The following is an 18,852-nucleotide window of genomic DNA, read 5'->3' on the forward strand; positions in this document are numbered from 1 at the left end:
TAAGGTATCCTCCAGCGCCCGGACTGTGGGATGTGGGTCTCCTGTATCATATTTGCCAGGCCTGTGGAAAGTCTCAGATATTTTAAGGACTTTTAAGATGGCCTATGTTTAAACACCTCAGTTGTTCCCTTCTCTCTAAGTTAGATGAGCCCTCCTCTCAGCCTGCCCAAACTCTACTGCACCAGGAAATTCCTCACCTGGGATCACATGGAACTGCAGCAACACTGCAGCTACTCCTGAGAGGTCGAACACCCCAGCATGTTTGGAGAGAACCACTTAGTCCTCTGAGCGCAGGGCTGGGAGGAAGGATGGCCAGATCCTGGTTTCTGCCTGGGACAAGCCAGTTCACTTTTGTGGTTCACTTTTCCGGTTCACTTTTCCGTACAATAAGGTACTACTTCAAAAGCAGGCATGCTTGAGACTCAGTTTTAGATAAATTTTATCATGAAAACCTCTGCTTGCTGATAAAATCTCTGATTTGACTTAAACATTATTTCTTTTAAGCTGTCTTACAACAAGAAGTAACCCTTAAAGTATTTATTCCTCTTCTTCATAGAGCTCAAACACCGCTCCAGATAGGGAATACCTCTGAGAATTGACTTTGCGTTAAGACTTGATTGACGTTCAGGGCAATATCATAATTCACTGAATGGCCTTTAGAGGGAAGCAGATCCAAAGAATCCATGGAGAGAGCAAGAGGCAAGCATTTTGCAAGAACAGACTGCCAGATCTTGGTAAACAAAACCCAAAGCTGAGACACTTGGCTTGTTCTCTATGTCCCTGTGTAGGACTGGGTGGGATCTGAACACCTTTCACATTATTCCAGTCTGAAAGCTCTCATAGAGCAAAGGAGGCCAGGGCTAAGTTATCTTAATCTGCTAGTGTCAGGAGACCTTGCTGCTTTGTTATCTGGGGAGTCTTCCTATAGCCTTCAAAAGCTCCCTTGAGAGTAGGATTTGGGGATGACAGAGAACCACAGGAGCATCCAGGGCACTGTGCAAGCGGTACTCATCAAGTCTGGAAAAAGGTACCTTCCTCTCCGACATTATAAGGCATGATTTGAAATAAATCTTTGACCTGAAGCTTACTGACTTCCACCTGCTCTCCTGTGAGGGATCAGGTGAACACATCTGAAAAACACCTAGGTACAGACTTAGAGGAAAATCTTAAAAGGTGATTTTTAAATAATACATGTTTGAAGGGCTGTGATACGCGTGACATAATTCTACCTGTTTGAAGCATTCCTTTTATGCTGAAAAGTGTTTTAAAGACAGAAGATTACTTTTAAAATCTTTAAAGATCGGAAGTGGCAGCACAATCTCTACAGGTAAAGTTCTCTGCCCTTGTTATGTCCTCTTTATGTCTCAGTGGCACATTGATGGGACAGGAATTCCTCAGTGGGTGTTCAACCAGGGCAGTGCGCCTCTGTGCCGCATTTCTGGCAGACCAGAGCTGTTGTTTTATGGGGAGAAGGAAGATGTCCTATATATAGCCTGGAATGAGATAATGAGTTTGCAGCAGTCTCAGAGAAGTTCGTGCATACTTCTCTATAAACAAGGTCCAAGCAACGAGCTCTGGTGTTGGACATCAGTTGCCAGTTGTACAACTTTATGGCTCAGTTTGGGTCACACCAACTGGCTCTCCCCAGGACATATCTGCTCTGGAGTGTGCCCTGAACAATCCTGAACACCAGTCTGGCCTCTTTTATTTTGTGCCATAGATGGAGCCTTCACAGGCTGATGGAGCATTTGTAAATGGCAGAAGCATAGAAAAGGACAAACAGGGCCAACCTTAAAAATAAACACCACAGCAGAAACATCAGAGAATTAGAAACTCATACACCTAACATGAGTTGTTGTCATTTTTTTGGAACAGGTAGTGAAATGAACTATCTGTAAGTACCTGTAAAACAATGAAGAGATGTGTAACAGCCAGGACAGATTAGCCATGTCAAATCAAATTTATTTCCTGATAGAGTAGAAGACCTTCTGGGTAGAGGAAGGTGTACTTAAGTGTTGTATACCTTGAGTTTTTTACACTCAGTAAAAACAATATGAGGTTTGCCAAAATCACCCTAAAGCAGGACCCCAAACACCTGCTGAATCATCTGTGGCTTTCTGTCCACGATGCCCTCGGGGGTCTGCAGGGATCCGTGCCGAACCTGCTACTTTTCAGTAGCGAATAGGAACTCTGTTATTGCTGGCAGAGCTACTGCGCGAGCTGTTGAAACTACGTGTGTGTATATTAAAGTATTCCCCATTCTTCACATTATTTGCAAGACCCACACGGGCCACGGTGCTCCCAGCTAAGGCTCCTCCGGAGCTCCCAGGCTTACAAAAGGAGGTGCTAGCCCCCTTTTAAATGAGATGTCATGCCCCAGACTTACATAAACACCAGGTTTTGGTGTATACCTTTTCACTGATATTGCTGAGGGAAGCTATAAGCAGATTAACGAGTGTAAGTTTAAACTTTAATCACATATGTTAACATCCAAGGGCTGTGCAAGACAGCATTTCAAATGAAACCTGTAAACAACGTTTGATAATGTTCTACATGCTGTGGAAACCTTACCAGGTTTATATACTTTTACATATCTTAGTCATAATTGGACTGAATGTCCTAACAGAGCAATTTTACATTTTTATTGGTGAACTTCTGAATCTGTAAGAAACAGGAGTTAAATTCATAGGGGGAAAAAAAAAAAAAGACAAACAAGAAGGTTCACATTCTTGGGCATTTCAAGGACAAAAAGGATTATCCACTGTAAAACCTCTCCTCCTTCCAAGTAAGGTCCAGTTGAAAAAGCCAGAATAAAGATTCAGAGGAACAGGAGAAAGAAGAAACACCTGTGCCTAGGTAATGTGACACTGCCCTCTCCTTTTTGTCTGTAGGTGAGAGAGATTTGTTTTTTCTGTGTGCACAGCAATTTCAATTTGCATAGTAAATCCTAACTGCGGCTATTACTATCTTTCCATATGTGGTGGCAAGGAAGGAAGATAGATTCTTTAAATAATGAGAAAAGTATTTGGGATGACAAATGATTGCCTGTTAAGCAGACTTAGTTTAACTTCTCTTTATGAATAATTTATTAAATATCTGAGCACCTTCCAGCCATTCTAGCTTGGCTGATCAATGAAAATTACCTAGAGTTATTAATTCTATGTATATTTTAATTATATTTCTAACATATATTTAAGCTTTAGCTAAAAGTGGAGGCAACTGGAAAACTGAACAGGGAGTATTAAGTGAGAGCATAACATAACTTGACAAGAGGATCCCAAAATCAAATTTTAGACATGTTTATCTCAGAGGATAAAATAAAAATTTTTATCCTGCCACTAAAACAAATTCTTGATGCAGTTACATAAAGTTCTTCTGCTAATGGTTGCTCCTTGGACCCCTAGTCTCAGCTGTAACTGGCCATATAAGAGCTTCTGCCATATACATGTCAATGGACAATGATAAATTAATTACTAGCAGAAAAGCAAGTCACAAACTTAAAAAAATCATCTGTTTATTCTCAGGTGTATCACAGAAGCTCAGATAAGTGGCCAACTCATTCCTGCTCAGATGGTTAGGGCCAGACTGGTGCCTACATCAGAACCTGCTTCCTGTGCTTGCAGACTAATTTCTCCCAACAAGAGCACGATGTGAGATACATGAACTGTACCGAAGGGGAAAAACCAAATAGTTTTGTGGGGTAAAAGTTTCAAATTATGCAATTAAGAGCACATTATCTATGAGGACTACTGCGTTTGCCTCTTCCTAGGTTCTGTCAACTGCCAACCTCTTTGATAATTTTGCAGGGGCAGCATGGGGAATCTCCACCACTGAGACTTTTTGCCTCTGTGGTGATTACTGAGATGTTAGTCTTTATCCAATCGTATAAACATTCCCTACACATACTCTTCTTGACCTCAGATTTGTTGTTTGTATAGAGTAAAAGTTAGAGGCATCTTTCTCCCAGGAAATCTCTGCTGTCGTATGTCCTCTCCTCAAGAAACTCTTATTATTTTAATCTGAGCCCCCTCTTCAAAAGCATTATCTGTGTAAAATAGACTGGAGCTAAACAGTCAAGTCCTTTATGTGTTTAAATTATTTCTTCCTTGGAAAACAGATAAATGAATTTAAAATGTGATTTGTCTGAGGTGGTGAGTGGAGGTACCATTTGAATCTTTCTTGTACTGACACCAGAAAAATATTCTAGTGCTATTGCCAACTTAGGAATCATTAAACAATTTCAGAAAGTGGCCACGGGGTTTCAGAGCTGAGTTTTTCCTTCTTTCATAATTAATCCCTTTTTCACAAGCTTGTTCTCTAGCTCCAATGTCAATTAACCACCCAAAACCACCCTCTCATCATACAGACTATGTTTTGCCCTAAGATGCACTGAGGCTTTGTGTGAAACTGAAGAGCTGGAGAGGACTGGATCCAGTTTCCCATGCCTGATACTCTGCCATCCACGGGCTGACCCCCTGCACAGTCCAGCAGAGGAAGGTGCCCTCCGCAGTCCCGCGGATGCTGCGGAGCAGGTGGGGGCCGCCGAGCCCCGGCTGCCGTCCGTCATGGACACGGTTTCCTATCCGCTGGTCACGCTGCGGTAAACAGTTCTGGGTCCTGTTTCATTTCTGGGTGCGGTCTGACTGGATATTTTGATCCTTTTCTTCAAGACGCTGAAGAGCTATAAACTATAAAACATTTCAAAAAGAGAGCCAGGGTGCTGTACCTTCTCGATTTTGACAGAAATTATTCCAAGCTGAGAAATGCAGCAGTGACTGGTGGAGTAACTCCCAGTAACGCCCTGGAGGACCAGCCTGACAAAGAGCCTACAAACCTCACCAATCCAAAGAATTTTTTCCTTTTGCTTTTTGTGAAGCAGTGTGATCAAACAAGCTCGATCTTCTTCGACTTCCCTCTTCCTCCTCCTTTATGGCATAAACCTACCCACTTCTTTTGAAGTTTGCTCCCTAGATTATAAACACTTTGGGACAAAGCTGTCCTTTGTGTTCTGTGTTTGCACAGTGCCAATTACAAGATGTACCTCTAGAAGCTAATAATAGTAATAGTAATAGTAATAGCAATAGCAATAGCAATAGCAATAACAATAGCAATAGTAATAACAAACATTTGTTCTGGTTTCAGTGGTTCCTCATAAGTGCAAAATGCCTGTGTTTGGTTCCTTTGTGGAGCACTGCATGAGAGAGATGTAATCCCCAAAATATGTGAATATAGCTGACAATCAGCAGAGCAGGGAAAATATCTCATGAAGCAGAATAAGATTCACAAATGCCCTAAGTACCCTACGGAGCAACATTTTCCTTCTAGTCCTTGTCAGTACTAAAATCTGTGTGGTTTACACTTTTTTGGGGGTGTGTGTTCTTTACACACAAAGTGGCACAGCCTTTCTGATGCAAATACAGGATTGACTTCAGTTTGATCCTTCGAGAGAAAGAACGCAACGTTATCACTGCAATTAAAATGGAATTCGGAATTCAACTATACGGAATTCAATCGTATAGAAACTACTGTAAAAGGGAAGTAAGGTAAGTCAAACTTTAGCACTACTATTGGCCATATTGCCAAATCTCAACAAGGCTCCTACACTTCCATGAGGAAATGTGAAATTCCTCTGCTTTGAGGATATTCCACCAAAGCATATACATCGCAGCGTGTCTCTTTTCAGTGGAATTCGGTGAGTGTGCACAGAGGTGATGGCCTGTCCTTTCTTGTATGTGCATGTTGAACACAAAATTAGTGAATAAATGTGACAAAGATTATTACTTTTAGAGTATGAAGGGACTTGGTAAGTGAGGAGTGTTTTTAGGTCTTGGGAGAGTTACCTCATGGAAACAAGTGCTCAATAATGGAAAGGAGGGGAAATCCTACCTCTGAGAGACCTCTCTGTACTGCTTCTTTTAGGAATCACCTGAGGTGAAATGCATTGATTGCTTTAATACTTGGGTATGGGTCATCCATATACAAGCCATCCCGTTGCAGGTCTCCTTGCCTGAAGGACACTATCATCAGTTGCACTTGGCCTAGGGAGGACTGGAGCAGGACAGAGGTGGCCATGGCTGTGTGGGAGGGGAGCGCCGGCACTGGCACAGGGACGCATGGTGTGGGAGGACAGTGGGAGACTCGTGTAAAATCTGCCAGACTCAATGTATCTAAATGTACTCTGGGTAAAGGAGAATCTGCCCCGAACCCTTCCAGACTTGATTTCAGAGGCTCGGACAAACAAAGCCAGTGAGAACTGCATCCTCTGTGCACAAGGGCATCTGCTTACTTCTCTGACATTAGGCACCCAAAGTGTAGTATCTTGGGCTGAGAGAGCAGCTATTAGGAAACAAGCACTAGCTAGGTAAGAGCTTCCTCACAACATTTTTAACTTCCTCAAGCCATTTAAAAGCAATGCTTCTTCCCTCCCACAGGCTGCTGCCTGGTCACGCTGGACAGCTGACGGTGTCTTTCTCATGCCCTGCTTCTCCCCTCCCAGGACTTGGGTCCTTAGCCAGACTGACAGGCATCCCAAGGAGTGGGGTCAAGACACTGGTAAAAGAAGTAGCTTTTTAGAAGTATTTTGTATGAAAATAATGATTAATATATGAGCTAGAGTTGGAGTTGTTCAGCCTGGAGAAGAGAAGGCTCTGGGGAGACCTTATTGCAGCCTTCCAGTACTTAAAGGGGGCTTATAAGAAAGATGGAGAGGGGCTTTTTAGCAGGGCCTGTAGCGATAGGACAAGGGGTAACAGTTTTAAGCTAAAAGAGAGTAGATTTCGACTAGGTAGAAGGAAGAAATGTTTCACAATGAGGGTGGTGAACCACTGCAGGTTGTCCAGAGAGGTGGTAGATGCCCCATCCCTGGGTCCATTCCAGGTCAGGTTGGACGGGGCTCTGAGAAACCTGATCTAGTTGAAGATGTCCCTGCTCACTGCAGGGGGGATGGACCAGATGGCCTTTAAAGGTCCTTTCCAACCTAAACTGTTTATGATTCTATGATTCTAAACGTAAGGATAACTGGAATAATTATACAGGTATCACTGTTATTATTTTGTCTGCATTTTAAGACAAGAAAAATTTAAAAGAGATCAGATTGTTTGTGTATTTTAGACCTAGTAAGGTAGATTACTTAAGGCAACATGTTTGGGATAAGGCAGTCATGTTCCCTTCTGGCAGCTCATGTTGCCATGTGCCACACACCTCCCCAAATTTTTTTTTTTGTTCTTGTAGGGTGTGATTTCTACAAACTTATCCTGACATTTTCTGTTAAAAATATTTGAAAATACATTTTTAGTAGTACTAAGTTCTGTTGGCCTGATTGAGTCAAAGTCTGATGTAACTCCATGAAAATCTGTGGAGTTTCCCTGGCATCAAAACTGCAGTAATTTAGGAATGACTCAGGCTTTGAATTTCTTGGATTTTGCCAGTAGGACCTTGGAACCAGCAATTCAAAAATTACTTTTAATCACATCCGGAGATCCCCATTTACTTTCAAAGATACAATCTTCATCGTCACATAATCTGGAACAGCATACTTGCATTCATGTTTAGAAGCTTAATTATGCCTCAATTACATGGGGGAATTTTAAATAAGATTTGCTGATCCTTTTGTTTCATGGTTTTGACTAAAACATTCTGTTTATTTTGGTATCACTCTCATAGCTGGCATGACTGGTTTATCTGATGACTAATTTATTTGACTCCAGCCAGAGATATACTGCCAAAATTTCAACAAAGGGCTCCTTTGGAAAGGGTTTATATTGTCTCAGTGCATTCTAACTATTAAACGCTATGAAAATACCCATTGATTCCCAAAAGCTGCCTGGCAACGATATGGCCTTAACCAACTGAGCTTAACCAGCCCTTCCTCTTGATTAGCCTTTTTGCCCGCCGTAACTACTTCTCCACCAGCCTGGTATTAGTGAAGCATCTTTTAAGAAGAATAGCATTACTTCCGCACAAGGAAGATGAGGGACAGCTTGACTTTTTGTGCACATGTGTGTTTGCAGTGCATGTTTTATGTAAAAGCTCCATCAAAAGAATAAATGGCAGGCTTAGTTTTTGAAATAGCTGGTGTTATCTCTTGCGTGAGTGAGATCCCAGCTGCCAGCGAATGCCTATCAGAGACTTGTTTTCCATACTCATGCCCATCACTGCACTATGCCTAAAGAAGAACATGGATTTCATTTGGGCATCTAGGCTGTGTGGAAAGAGAGGGCGACAAGGCTTTGCACATCAAGGGCAATTTGAGTCCTGGTCAGCTAAAGGTCTATTCGAGGAAGACTGAATAATGGGGGATGGAGAGGCACTCCTCAGTCAGAGGTGACATTTTAAGGGCTGCTTTTGGGTGAAAGCGTTGCTCCCTTTGGGCACAGATTGGAAGAGAGGAGAGATGTGAAATATGGGAAAATTAGCTGCAGGAAGAAGGAAACTGGTTTGGATTGAAAGTTGTGGGTACAAATTACATCCAACTGATCTGAGGTAGGGTAGGATTCCCCTGCAGGTATCTGCTGAGTCAGGGTGGGATTCAGCTGAATCCTGCCCAGTATGTTCGTACCTTTGCCAATCATCCATGCGCTTTGCTCTCAATCGGCATGTCTAGACTGCTCCTCTGACCTGGTGTAGGTGTTCCTCAGGGCTAAGATGGATCCTGTCCTAAAACGGGACAGGATCCTCTGTTCCTGTTGACTACAAGGTGATCACAGGGTGGCTAGCTCACACACAGCATTTTACACCACAGATGTCTCAAGTGGTCTGGGATAAATCCTAAACCTATGCTTAAGATCCAATGCAGCAATTTTTGGACCTCATCTGTACCCAACTTCAGGTGCCTGATGAAGCAGGACAACATCTCCTAGGCAGGAAAAAAGGAGAACTATGGGACCCACACTGTCCAAGATTACTAATGTGTGACTCTTTGTTCTGTACAAGATTACAATCTCATGGCATATCTCAGCTGTTACAGAGGACATGAAGCTTCTTCAAAGCATTGCTTCTCCCTGCCAGTCTTGCTTGACTCTTCCCTGAGCTGGCCACTAACTGAAAGTTTTTTTTTCGATTCCAGTCTAAATGCAGTTTATATTTGATAAAAGGAAGATAATGTACAGCTTGAGTACTTCAAGCATTTTTGCCTATATTGTCTCCTTGCCTCTTCCATTTTGGGCTGTTCCAGATATGTTAGGAGAATATTGCTTGGCAGTGAAAACAGCACAGAGAAGTGAAATAGGATGAATGTGAGTGTGCTGCCTTTGCTCAGGGCTGTAGATCTCTCAGCAATATCTAGGCCAAATCATGGGCATCAAATGTGTTACACAGAGCTACGTGCTCTGCCAGCACAGAGCAAAACGCCCACTCCAAATTCAGACATAAAGTAGGACATGTATATAAAAAAGCAGGAAAGGATTTAATGCCAAACAACCTCTGCAGACCAAAAGTCAACAAAAAGACCTTTGTGGACCAAAGGCTACTAACAAGTGCACCTTAGATACTTTATAAATTATATTTTCTTAATTGCAGCCTTCCATCTAAGCAGGCTGCAAGGGGGAGTCCAAGAGAGGAGAGCTGAGGACTTCAGGGGACACATTTCACTGCTGGCAGCTAGAACTGACCACAGGGTATAAGGCAGAGCTGATTCAGGTGACCACAGAGTAAAACAACCACAGAGTAACGAAATTAAGCTAAGGGTTAGAGGTAGGCTGTCTGCAGACTGACAAAAAAGGACAGTTGCTTTTAGGGTAGAATGCTAAACTTCTAATAGCCTTTGTGGTAATCCAGGTTCCCCGTTTCCTGTATTGCCACTGGGCATGGGGAACTGATTATGCTCTTCCTGTCTGCAGCCACTTTTTACGTATTTGAAGGCTATTTTTGTACCTACAGTTCGTCTACTCTTCTTTAGACTAAACAGTCTTAACTCTTCCAGTCTTTCCTCATAGGTCATGTTTCGTAAGCTTGAAGGATTCTAGTTGCTCATATCTGTGTGCTCTTCCCAAGTGCTCTGCATCTTGCTTCAATTGTAGTACCCAAACTGGACACAGCACTGCAGCAGAGGCTTTGCTTGGGCCAAGCAGAAGCTATCTCACATCTTACAGACAAGCTATATTTTATAAAGGCTTGCTTTTTTTTTTTTTTTTTTTTTTTTTTGGCACAACACAGTACAATCTATATGTCATGCATTGCCTGGTCCCAGCTGAGAGGATCCTGGATGTTGGATTGATCCCTGCTGGTCCATCTACACAGACTTGATAGCTGACCAGAGTTTTGTTGGATTTTTTTTTTCTGTTGAGTTTCCAGTAAGAAATGAGAAGGTAGATATTTTGAGGCAAAGGAGGGGATAGATTATAAAAACTTAACATTACTTGAGCAACAGTACTGGGTCAGACATAGCACTGAACTAATTTATGATCCTGTCTCTGCTAGTAGAATGAAGGAGACAGTAAGACTACAAAGATGTTGAGAGAAAAGGGAAAAAAAGAAATAAATCCATTTAGAAAATATTGCTGTTGGTAGAATTGAGTGAAAGCAGATGTAACCCAGTGAACTTCAGACCTTGAAGTAATGTTATTTCTTTTGCTTGCTGAGAAAAGTGAGCTATGCCAGTGAAAAAATCTCTGGCTCTAAAAATCACTTTGTATGAGTCATGCATAATAGAAATGAGTCTTGTTTGGAAACAGACATTTCCTTATCGTTTCTTCTTCTTTTAAAGAGCTACTCAGGAGCCATACACACCTAAAATACATTTCTTTGCTTTCTAGTTCCTCTCCCTTATTCAGCAGTGCTTTCCCTTCAGTATTATGAACCATAAGCATCTTGCTGCAAGGCTGTGTGAGCAAGCGGGCACAACATGGAACTCTGTGGCTGGACACAGATTTTTATTTGAAATGATCCAAGGTGGTAAACTTGTAAAGAACAGGTGGTTGAAAGCACTCAGATTCCTTAAATAAAAGCTGACACTCATTCTTTTGATTAAAATGCTAGAAGTTTTTGGAAATGATCTAATTTCTCCCAGCTGAGCGGTCAGCCTTCACTGAGATTGCGGAGAACTTGGGCCTGGTCCCCCTTGTGCTGAAAGCGGTGGCCAAATTGTCACCACCAGGCCAAGGCAGGGCCTTTCTGCTTTCCTAATGATCTGCTTCCACCAAGCTGCCTGATGTATTTTGAGTGGCTGTGGCCTATGTGTTTTGTCAAGAGCTCTCTCCCTGCCTCTCGCCCCGGCGGCCGTACACCAGACTTGCTTTCCTGGGCTGCAAGTCTTTCTCCTTGCCGACTATTCCCGGGAAAGAGGAGTGCAAGAGAAAGCCATCCCTGTCTCCCTGACTCTCCTTTCACCAGGGCGCGTCCGAGCCTTGCACACTTAGATCTTCCTGATCGAGTACAAATCCTACCAGCTGGCCCAGACAACCAGTCGTGCCTTACTCTGCCCCGGCCTTGCCCCTGGTCTCTGCAGCAACCGGCACAATCGCCGCACTGCAGCATGACTGGTGAGTGACCTTAGGAAGCGCCCAAACATTTGCATATTATTGCAAACATAAAAATAATAATAAAAATCTGTGGGATGTGGGGTGGTGTGGAGTATCTCTTATCAACAGGCTCCACAAAAGGTCTTTTTTTGTTTATAAGGAACTGCAGACCAGAGATGCCTGAATTTGCAGACAGGAAGGGTGAGGGGGGAAAACACCCCCACTTGTTTTCTCCTTTGAGCAACAACATTTCTCTTAACCTTAACCAAAGAAGGCAGTGAAGCCGCTTGGCAAACAGACTTGTGTTAAGTACCTTGGCTGGAAATGTTTACGCTTGCTGCTGTTAAGCACATGCAGCGCTCTGCTCCGTGGGTGCCGAGGGGAGGGAGGGGAAGGACTCGCCACCCCATGCAGCCACCCCCCTCGCAGCCCACCGCACCCCTGCGCCGCGGGTCTGGGCAGCACCCTGCCCGCAGACAGTAACTGCTGCCTGCAGGGAGGGATGCTGGCTGCAGCTGCCCATCTCTCCTCCTGCCTCTCTCCCCAGCCGTGCCAAGCACATCCCTCAAGAGGGACCACCGCCACCACCAGAGAGGGCAGGGGAGCTTCACGGCTTGGAAGGAAGCTAGCTGAGCCATGGGTTAGGGGTGTTTGCACCCCTGGTGAAGCCCAGGCCAAAGTACGGCTATGGCAGTGCCAAATGTCCTAGCCACAGAGGCCCAACTGGCCATTGATCCTCAGAGAGTTCAGCCCTGTACCACCGTCTGCAAAGTGGCTGAGATGCACAGAGCTGGAGAAACACGGTCCCTTCACTCCCCGCTATACACCTGCACTGAACCTCACCATCTCCAACCATGCTGCGTCTCATTTGCTTTAGGCAAGATGGCTCTACCGTATGTGGCCTCCTGCTCCCTCCAGGACACACATTTCCAGCTGTAGATGATTTCTCTGCCTTTGACTATCCCACCTTCTACCTCAGTTGAGGTCCCTGTGCCTCCTGCAAGGACGTACCCATCTCAAACACCTACACAGAGGCAGGGGTAACATGATGGTCCCTCTGCAGCCTGTGCTGTCGGACTCCAGTGTTGGCCAGAAACACAAGAGGAGCCCTGTGGTGGTCTCAGCTGGAGTTGCCCTTGGGAGCAAACGACTGAGGGAGAAAAGCAAAGAAGATGAAGGCTGTGGGATTGGCAGGGGATGTGCAGGATGGCCATGCCCTGTTCACAGTGCCACAGGCAGTGACCTCCCTAGCAAAGCTCGGTGAGCAGGGCCAGCCTGCCGTGCTTGCTCAGCCTCTGGGACTGCAAGGTGAGAAGCCCTGGCTGCCGTCAGCTGGCTGGGACAGCAGCGAGTCTGTCTGACTCGGCAGGAATTAACTCAAATCCCTTACAGGGAGGAAAACAAATTTTCTGCCTTCCACTCATATCCAGTCCCTGGCTGTGGTGGGTGCCCTTGTTTTAAAAGTCACGGTTCAGGGCTCTGACTAGGACACTGGGTGACTTCTCAGCTGGTGGGGCATTTTGGTCAGGTCACATCACCATTTCAAGAAATCCCACCTCTGGGTACAGCCAATGTGGAGATTTTGTAGCCTAGCAAGATGGCACCCAGCTCATCAGGAAAGCTGAAGAAGCTTTGGCTTTTGTACTGAAAGGTTGTCTTTGCAGGGAGCTTCGATCTGAACAGGGATGCACTCATGAGGGTCAAAAACCCTGTTGGGTGCCACCCGGCACCAAGCCAGGCAAATAGGCCTGCTTGAAGGGGACCTGAGCCTTGCTGCACACAGAGACACAAGAGTTGCTGATGCTTGAAAATGCTGAATTTCCATGAAGAACTGAGTTTCTAGGGACAATATTAAGTAAACATGATATTGGAGGTTTTGTAATAGCCACTGAGTAAAGCAAAATTACTTGCGGCATGAAGATGTTGAAAGGTGGTGTCAATTAAAGTAAAATTGTCTATTGCATTGGTTTTGCTGGAGTATAATTGTGTCATCCGTTTTGTAAGGTGGAACATTTCCATTAAAAATATGCTATGGAAAAGCCAGGTGCCATTAATGTTTATTTAGTTAATTAAATCACCTCTTTTCCCCGCTTTGAGAGGTAACTACTTCTGTTATTATAAAAGGGTGGCTGACTCAGGGCCCAGAGTGCAGTGTGATGCTTGCTTGGGGTGCCATGCCAGCCTGGGGCAGCAGCTTGGGCTCATGGTGGGCTTGCAGTGGAGAAGCTCTTTATACCTTCGGAGAGTCCTGTTCTCCTGGTCGCCCAGTTAAACACTGTACTGAGATACGGTTAATGAGTCACTTTCACCGTTTCTTAGTGGCTGGGGTTTGGTTTCTGCTTTTGCTGCTTACAGGATGAAATATCAATAGGAAGGCTTTTATGTGACATTCTGTGTTATTGTTTAGAAATTCATTTGTGAAGAAGGAAAAGGCAGTCTCCAAGTAATAGAAGGTTTTGGCAGATTTCCATCCAGAGCGGAAATTTAGAACTTCTGAGCTCTCATTTCCTCTGGAAATATGAATCATTATGCATTGCTCTGAATATGAGCCCGAGACACATCTTTGGGGCTGACTGGTATCTGCAGAAGAGTAGCCTCACACCTTAGCTGGATACAAAAATAATAGCAAGTATAAAAATTGGTAGAGTGGACCTGGTAGAAAACCAGTATATGTTATTATGAAAGCAAATTTGTGAGAATCTTCAAGTATTCAGATTTGCTTCTCATTTTGACTGTCAGGGATGTTATTGTACTCTTTCAAATGCCAGGGGAGTCTGGGTAATTAACTTTTGGAAAAGTGGGGGGCTAGAAGGGAAATTTTGGAGTCTAACCTAAAATAATCTTATAATATAAGACTAATGACATATCCAGTTAATGGTGTACAGTATTAAACTCTACTGCATGGAAGTCTTGATCTATGGAAAACTGTTCAATGGTACAACATAAATCTTAGCTCAGGATGTGGAATTTAAAAATACTATCTTTAAGCAGGTTAATCCTGAGGATGTATTTTACTAGAGGTTGGTTAATTACCTCCAGACTAATATATCTTTTCTTTAGAAAAATTAACACAGTAAAAAAGAAACATAACTGTAAAATGATCACATCAGTAGACTGTTGGGCATGGTCTTTAGAAGTCCTCAATAACCCTGCTTTTTTAACTATTTCAGATCCTTTTTTTTAGAAATTTAAAGGGCAAATGTCTGAGTGACCAGTAGAAGGTATTCAAGGTGAGAGATGAAGGAAATGTTCTCAGGAGACTTTGCATGTTCCTGAATTTCAATATGTGCTTTGCAGAATTAAAACCATAAATGTTTAAGTTTTAGATTTGCTAATATTTGGGCAGGCAACAGTGTCTCCCAGCATCCCATAAAAGATCACTGTAGGGGCAGAACTAGAATCTGGCTTTCCAGCTTTCTCTCCAGGCCAGTATATTTCCTCATCCCCTGGCAGTCCTGCGCCTGGCATGTGGTAGGTATAAGGCTGTCTTTTTCTATGGGTCCATCCTATTTAGCCACCATCCTTGTTCTTGAGTGACCTCAGCTAGCTAAAAGCCAGTTCGTAGGGTCTACACTAACAGATTCTGGTAGATGTCTGCTCATTGTTGTTGGTTATCTGTGCCACCTCATCAAGTGGCTCTTTTTAACATCTCTTGTTCTCTTTCCTTTGACCCTGGTTTCATGCCTTTCTGTTCATTTCTCTATGACAGAAAGCATCCCTTGGAACACAAAGACTTTTCTGGTTTATTATTAGCAGTGAAACTAATGCAGGTTTGAATGCTTGGCTTTGTGATTTGAATTTTGCTTTGAACACATGCGTGGTTTTAAAAAAGAAAAGTAATAAAATCCAGGAAGGTTTTAATGACACAAAACTGCTATTAAGTCCTGAATACCATCAAAAGCAAGGTGATGCTTCTTGACTTAAATAGTGGAATGTCATCAGAAGTGCCCCTTTCCTTGCTAGGTACCCCGCTGCCAGGCCTGTCTATCTCATACATCCAGCTTGGGACCCTTCTCAGTTGCCTAACATCCAGGCCTCTGCCTCACCTCCTGCAGCCTGGGCTGCCCACCCCCATGCTAAGATCATTTGGTCAGCAGGTCCATGAGCTGCTGCATGGCTGTGCTGGGCAAATGAGACCATGGCCAAATGAGGCAAGAGTGGGAAAGGAAAGTGCCCCTGCACATAACAAAGCCCTGCTTTAAAGCACAGCCACCTGAGCTGATGTGCTCTCTCCTGTGTTAGGAAATCCATCCCTAGAGAGGAAAGCCATGGAGGAATCCTGGGATTCAATGTCCAGTCCATAGAGAGAAGATTGAGTGGATTTTGGGCATCTGCTGGGCATAGCCATAGGTCCCTCACTGTACTGGCACCAGGACCGAGTCAAGGAGTAAGTGCCCTGAAAAAGCAGGAATCTGAAGCCCTCGGCAACACCCGTGGTAACACCTCTGCTCCAAGAATTTAATTTCATTTGAATCAGTGAAACACCCAAGAGGATACATCAATCAGCCTCTAAACCACCAGAGAATCCCACGGTACCCACTCCAGGGAAGGCTTGTAAGGATAACCAGACACTGTAGGACTTGTTGTGTGCAGGATATGGAGAGGAATCCCATGTGCACAGCTTTATTAAAATGGCTGTGTTCATCTGGCATCTTGCTTGGCATTGCAAACCTATGTGTAAGTACCATAAGACACAGAATAACACCTGCACTGAGGGATTTAATACCCCTATTGTCTGTGTAGTGATTTCTCTACCAAATTGGCACTTAACTCACGCTTGCCCAGCCAACTCCATAGCAGAGGTTTTTATGTACGTATATTTTTTTCTCTACAATTTCTCATCTCATGACCACTGGCTACACTCATTGCCCCATACCCATTCCCAAGCTATGTGCCGCTCAGCATCTCTCCTCCCCTTTGCACCACTCCCTAAAAATGTCATATGTGCTAAAAGGCTAAAGATTTAAAATCTTAAATCTTAGCAGTGTGAATTCCAAAATCATCAGCTTTAGTGATTTGTATTTCAGTCTCTTTCTCTCACCCATCCACCTACCATGGCTGTTTTTGCCAGGTCTCCTCTCCCTGCAGGGACTTGTAAGAATGAAATGGATTGTATCTCTGCAAGCTTGAATGAAGCTCTGGTTGTAGCATGACTGCTAAAAAGATTAGAAGACGTACATTGGCCTTAGGCTCCTCAGCGCACACTACAGGGAAGATCCCCTCACCCACCTCAGTGCTCACAAGGTAGACCGGGGTACAAAACCTGTTTGAACAGAGGTATTTTAAGACATTGGCTGCATACCAGTTACTGCTGAGTCCTATTCATTTTGCAGTACACACTCTGCTGCTATGTAGGAGTAATCAAAGAAAGCTAAAAGCAAAGCAGAGATAACAATCTATCCTGGCGTGAGTATGAGAAGATGAAAGAACTTTGTTATTAATGCCCCAATAACAAGCTTTGCATTCCCATCCTTGCACCAGCTGCATGGGAACCATGCTTGCAAATAGCAGCACTTTGCACCTTCCTGATTTCCTCACTGAAGACCACCTCTGGGGGATTGTCCACCAGGCAAAAATCTGTAAAGATGACTGAAGAGAAGCACAAGCAGCATTACTCTTGTCCAGGTCTCGACAAAAGTGAAAAAGATCTCAGTACTATAACCTCTGCCCTTGTACAGAGGTAGGAAGACAGAAGGCTTATAGCGCAAAAAGAGGATTGCAGGGATGCTGTCAAATTGCCAGGTGTAAACAAGAGCTAAAAAGGAGCGCTGGTCGGCAATGCCTTATGTCTTCCTGGAATCCTGCAGATTTTAAAGCGGTGTCAGAGTCTGTCCTTTGTAACCTGCCTCCAAAACTGGCAGCTGGCTGTGAAAGCCTCCACCCTCGATGTTTTCCAGCTGGCTCTGTGCAGTCTAGTCCTGCAGTTCTTGAACTCCCTTCATGTATCTTAGTGGCCGCAGATCTCCCAGTAGGCACACCTCTTTCCAGTCTGCCCCATAGCTCTGGACTATTCTGGTTCAAGTAATTGGCCAGAGCCAGACAGTCTTCAGAGTAAATAGCAGTAAATAGTGATTCATTGTGGTTTAGATTCATGAATTTTCAGAGCTTGTAGATTAAAATCTTGGAAACAAAGAGCTTGAAGAGAAAACAAAATTTGGCAGCAGGATTCCTTGTGAACCACTTCAAAATCTCTAACCTATGTTTTAGCTCTAAGATCCAAAAGTCCAGGTTTCACAGAGTTGTCGTGCCTCTGGGAGGACTCCTGGGTTCTGGATGCTTCCTCTGGAACTTACCACGTGCATGGAAGCCCTGGATTTTGCTCTCTATCTACTGCAAAGCTGCTGCTGGGGCTCCCTGGGGGAAAACCTCTTGGATACTTGGGAGTTAGTCCCCCCCTTCAGTTCATATCTGTTCTGCCAGGAGCTGCTAGGTCAAACATGTCTCTCTGCTTCATGAACGGCTCTGCTGTATATGAATCAATTCCTTCCCTTACTTGAAACCACACTAATACGACCCATTATGCCTCAGACTAACTCCCACCTAGGCTGAACTGTTTAATTTACTTTCTTCTTTCACTTTTGGGGGTGGAGGGAGAGGAGAGGGTAGGCAATAATATACAATGTATAACAGAGTCCAAAAACATTTGCTGTATATTGTCATGACACCTCATGACCTCTAGTGCTTAGAGGTCAATTACTGGCTTCCTCTAAGCACCAAACATACATTTCAGGCTACCCTGTTTGAGCAAAGAGCAGACCTATTCATCTGACATCAGAACAGAGGACATGAGCTTAGAAAGAGGCTTGCTACAACGGAAAGGCAAATTATGACAGCAGAAAACCTTTTGTTACCAAGTTTTAACACCCTATTTCTCTTCATACACAAAAGTTCCCGCACTGGAATCAGCATTTCAATCAGTCCAAACAGTGACCCTTCTGCCTGCTGAGAAATGGAGAGTACTTTGGAATTAAGCCAGAAAACTCTGAGAGGAATCCTGGCCATGTCTCATGGCCAGCATTCACAAATTTGCACTATTGCTCCTAGAGTATATTTCTTTTTATATTGGTGCAACTTTGCCGATGTTGTTTTGACTTTGTTTTTCTAAATCAGCAAATGGATATTGTGCTCATTGGGCAGAATAACTTCACTGAGGGGTGGCTCAGTCTATTGAACACAAATCAACCCCACCTCCCTTCAGCTGGTATTTTTCCCAGAAGGATTTGTTCGCCGCAGAAAAACTCTTCGACACAGTTACCCTCTGACCTCAATATTGGACATCCGTGACTCTGTCCCTTTGACTGCCTGGCGCATCCCTCTGCAGAGGCCTCTGCGGCTGCTTTGCCATGCTTCTGGGCACAGCTAAATCGCTCCCCCACGGGTACGTTGCCTTTCCAGG

General features: G+C 44.0%; 1 protein-coding gene across 1 annotated transcript in view; it reads right to left on the bottom strand.

The window, feature by feature from the left end:
* The window catches only part of CLDN10 (claudin 10), a gene marked incomplete at both ends in the record, with an annotated part of 60,495 nt that overhangs the window by 37,001 nt on the left and 4,642 nt on the right, over window positions 1-18,852 (bottom strand). The gene's annotated exons all lie outside the window — the stretch shown is intronic.

Source organism: Phaethon aethereus, assembly GCF_964289735.1.
Source record: "Phaethon aethereus genome assembly, chromosome: 1".
Taxonomy (NCBI): domain Eukaryota; kingdom Metazoa; phylum Chordata; class Aves; order Phaethontiformes; family Phaethontidae; genus Phaethon; species Phaethon aethereus.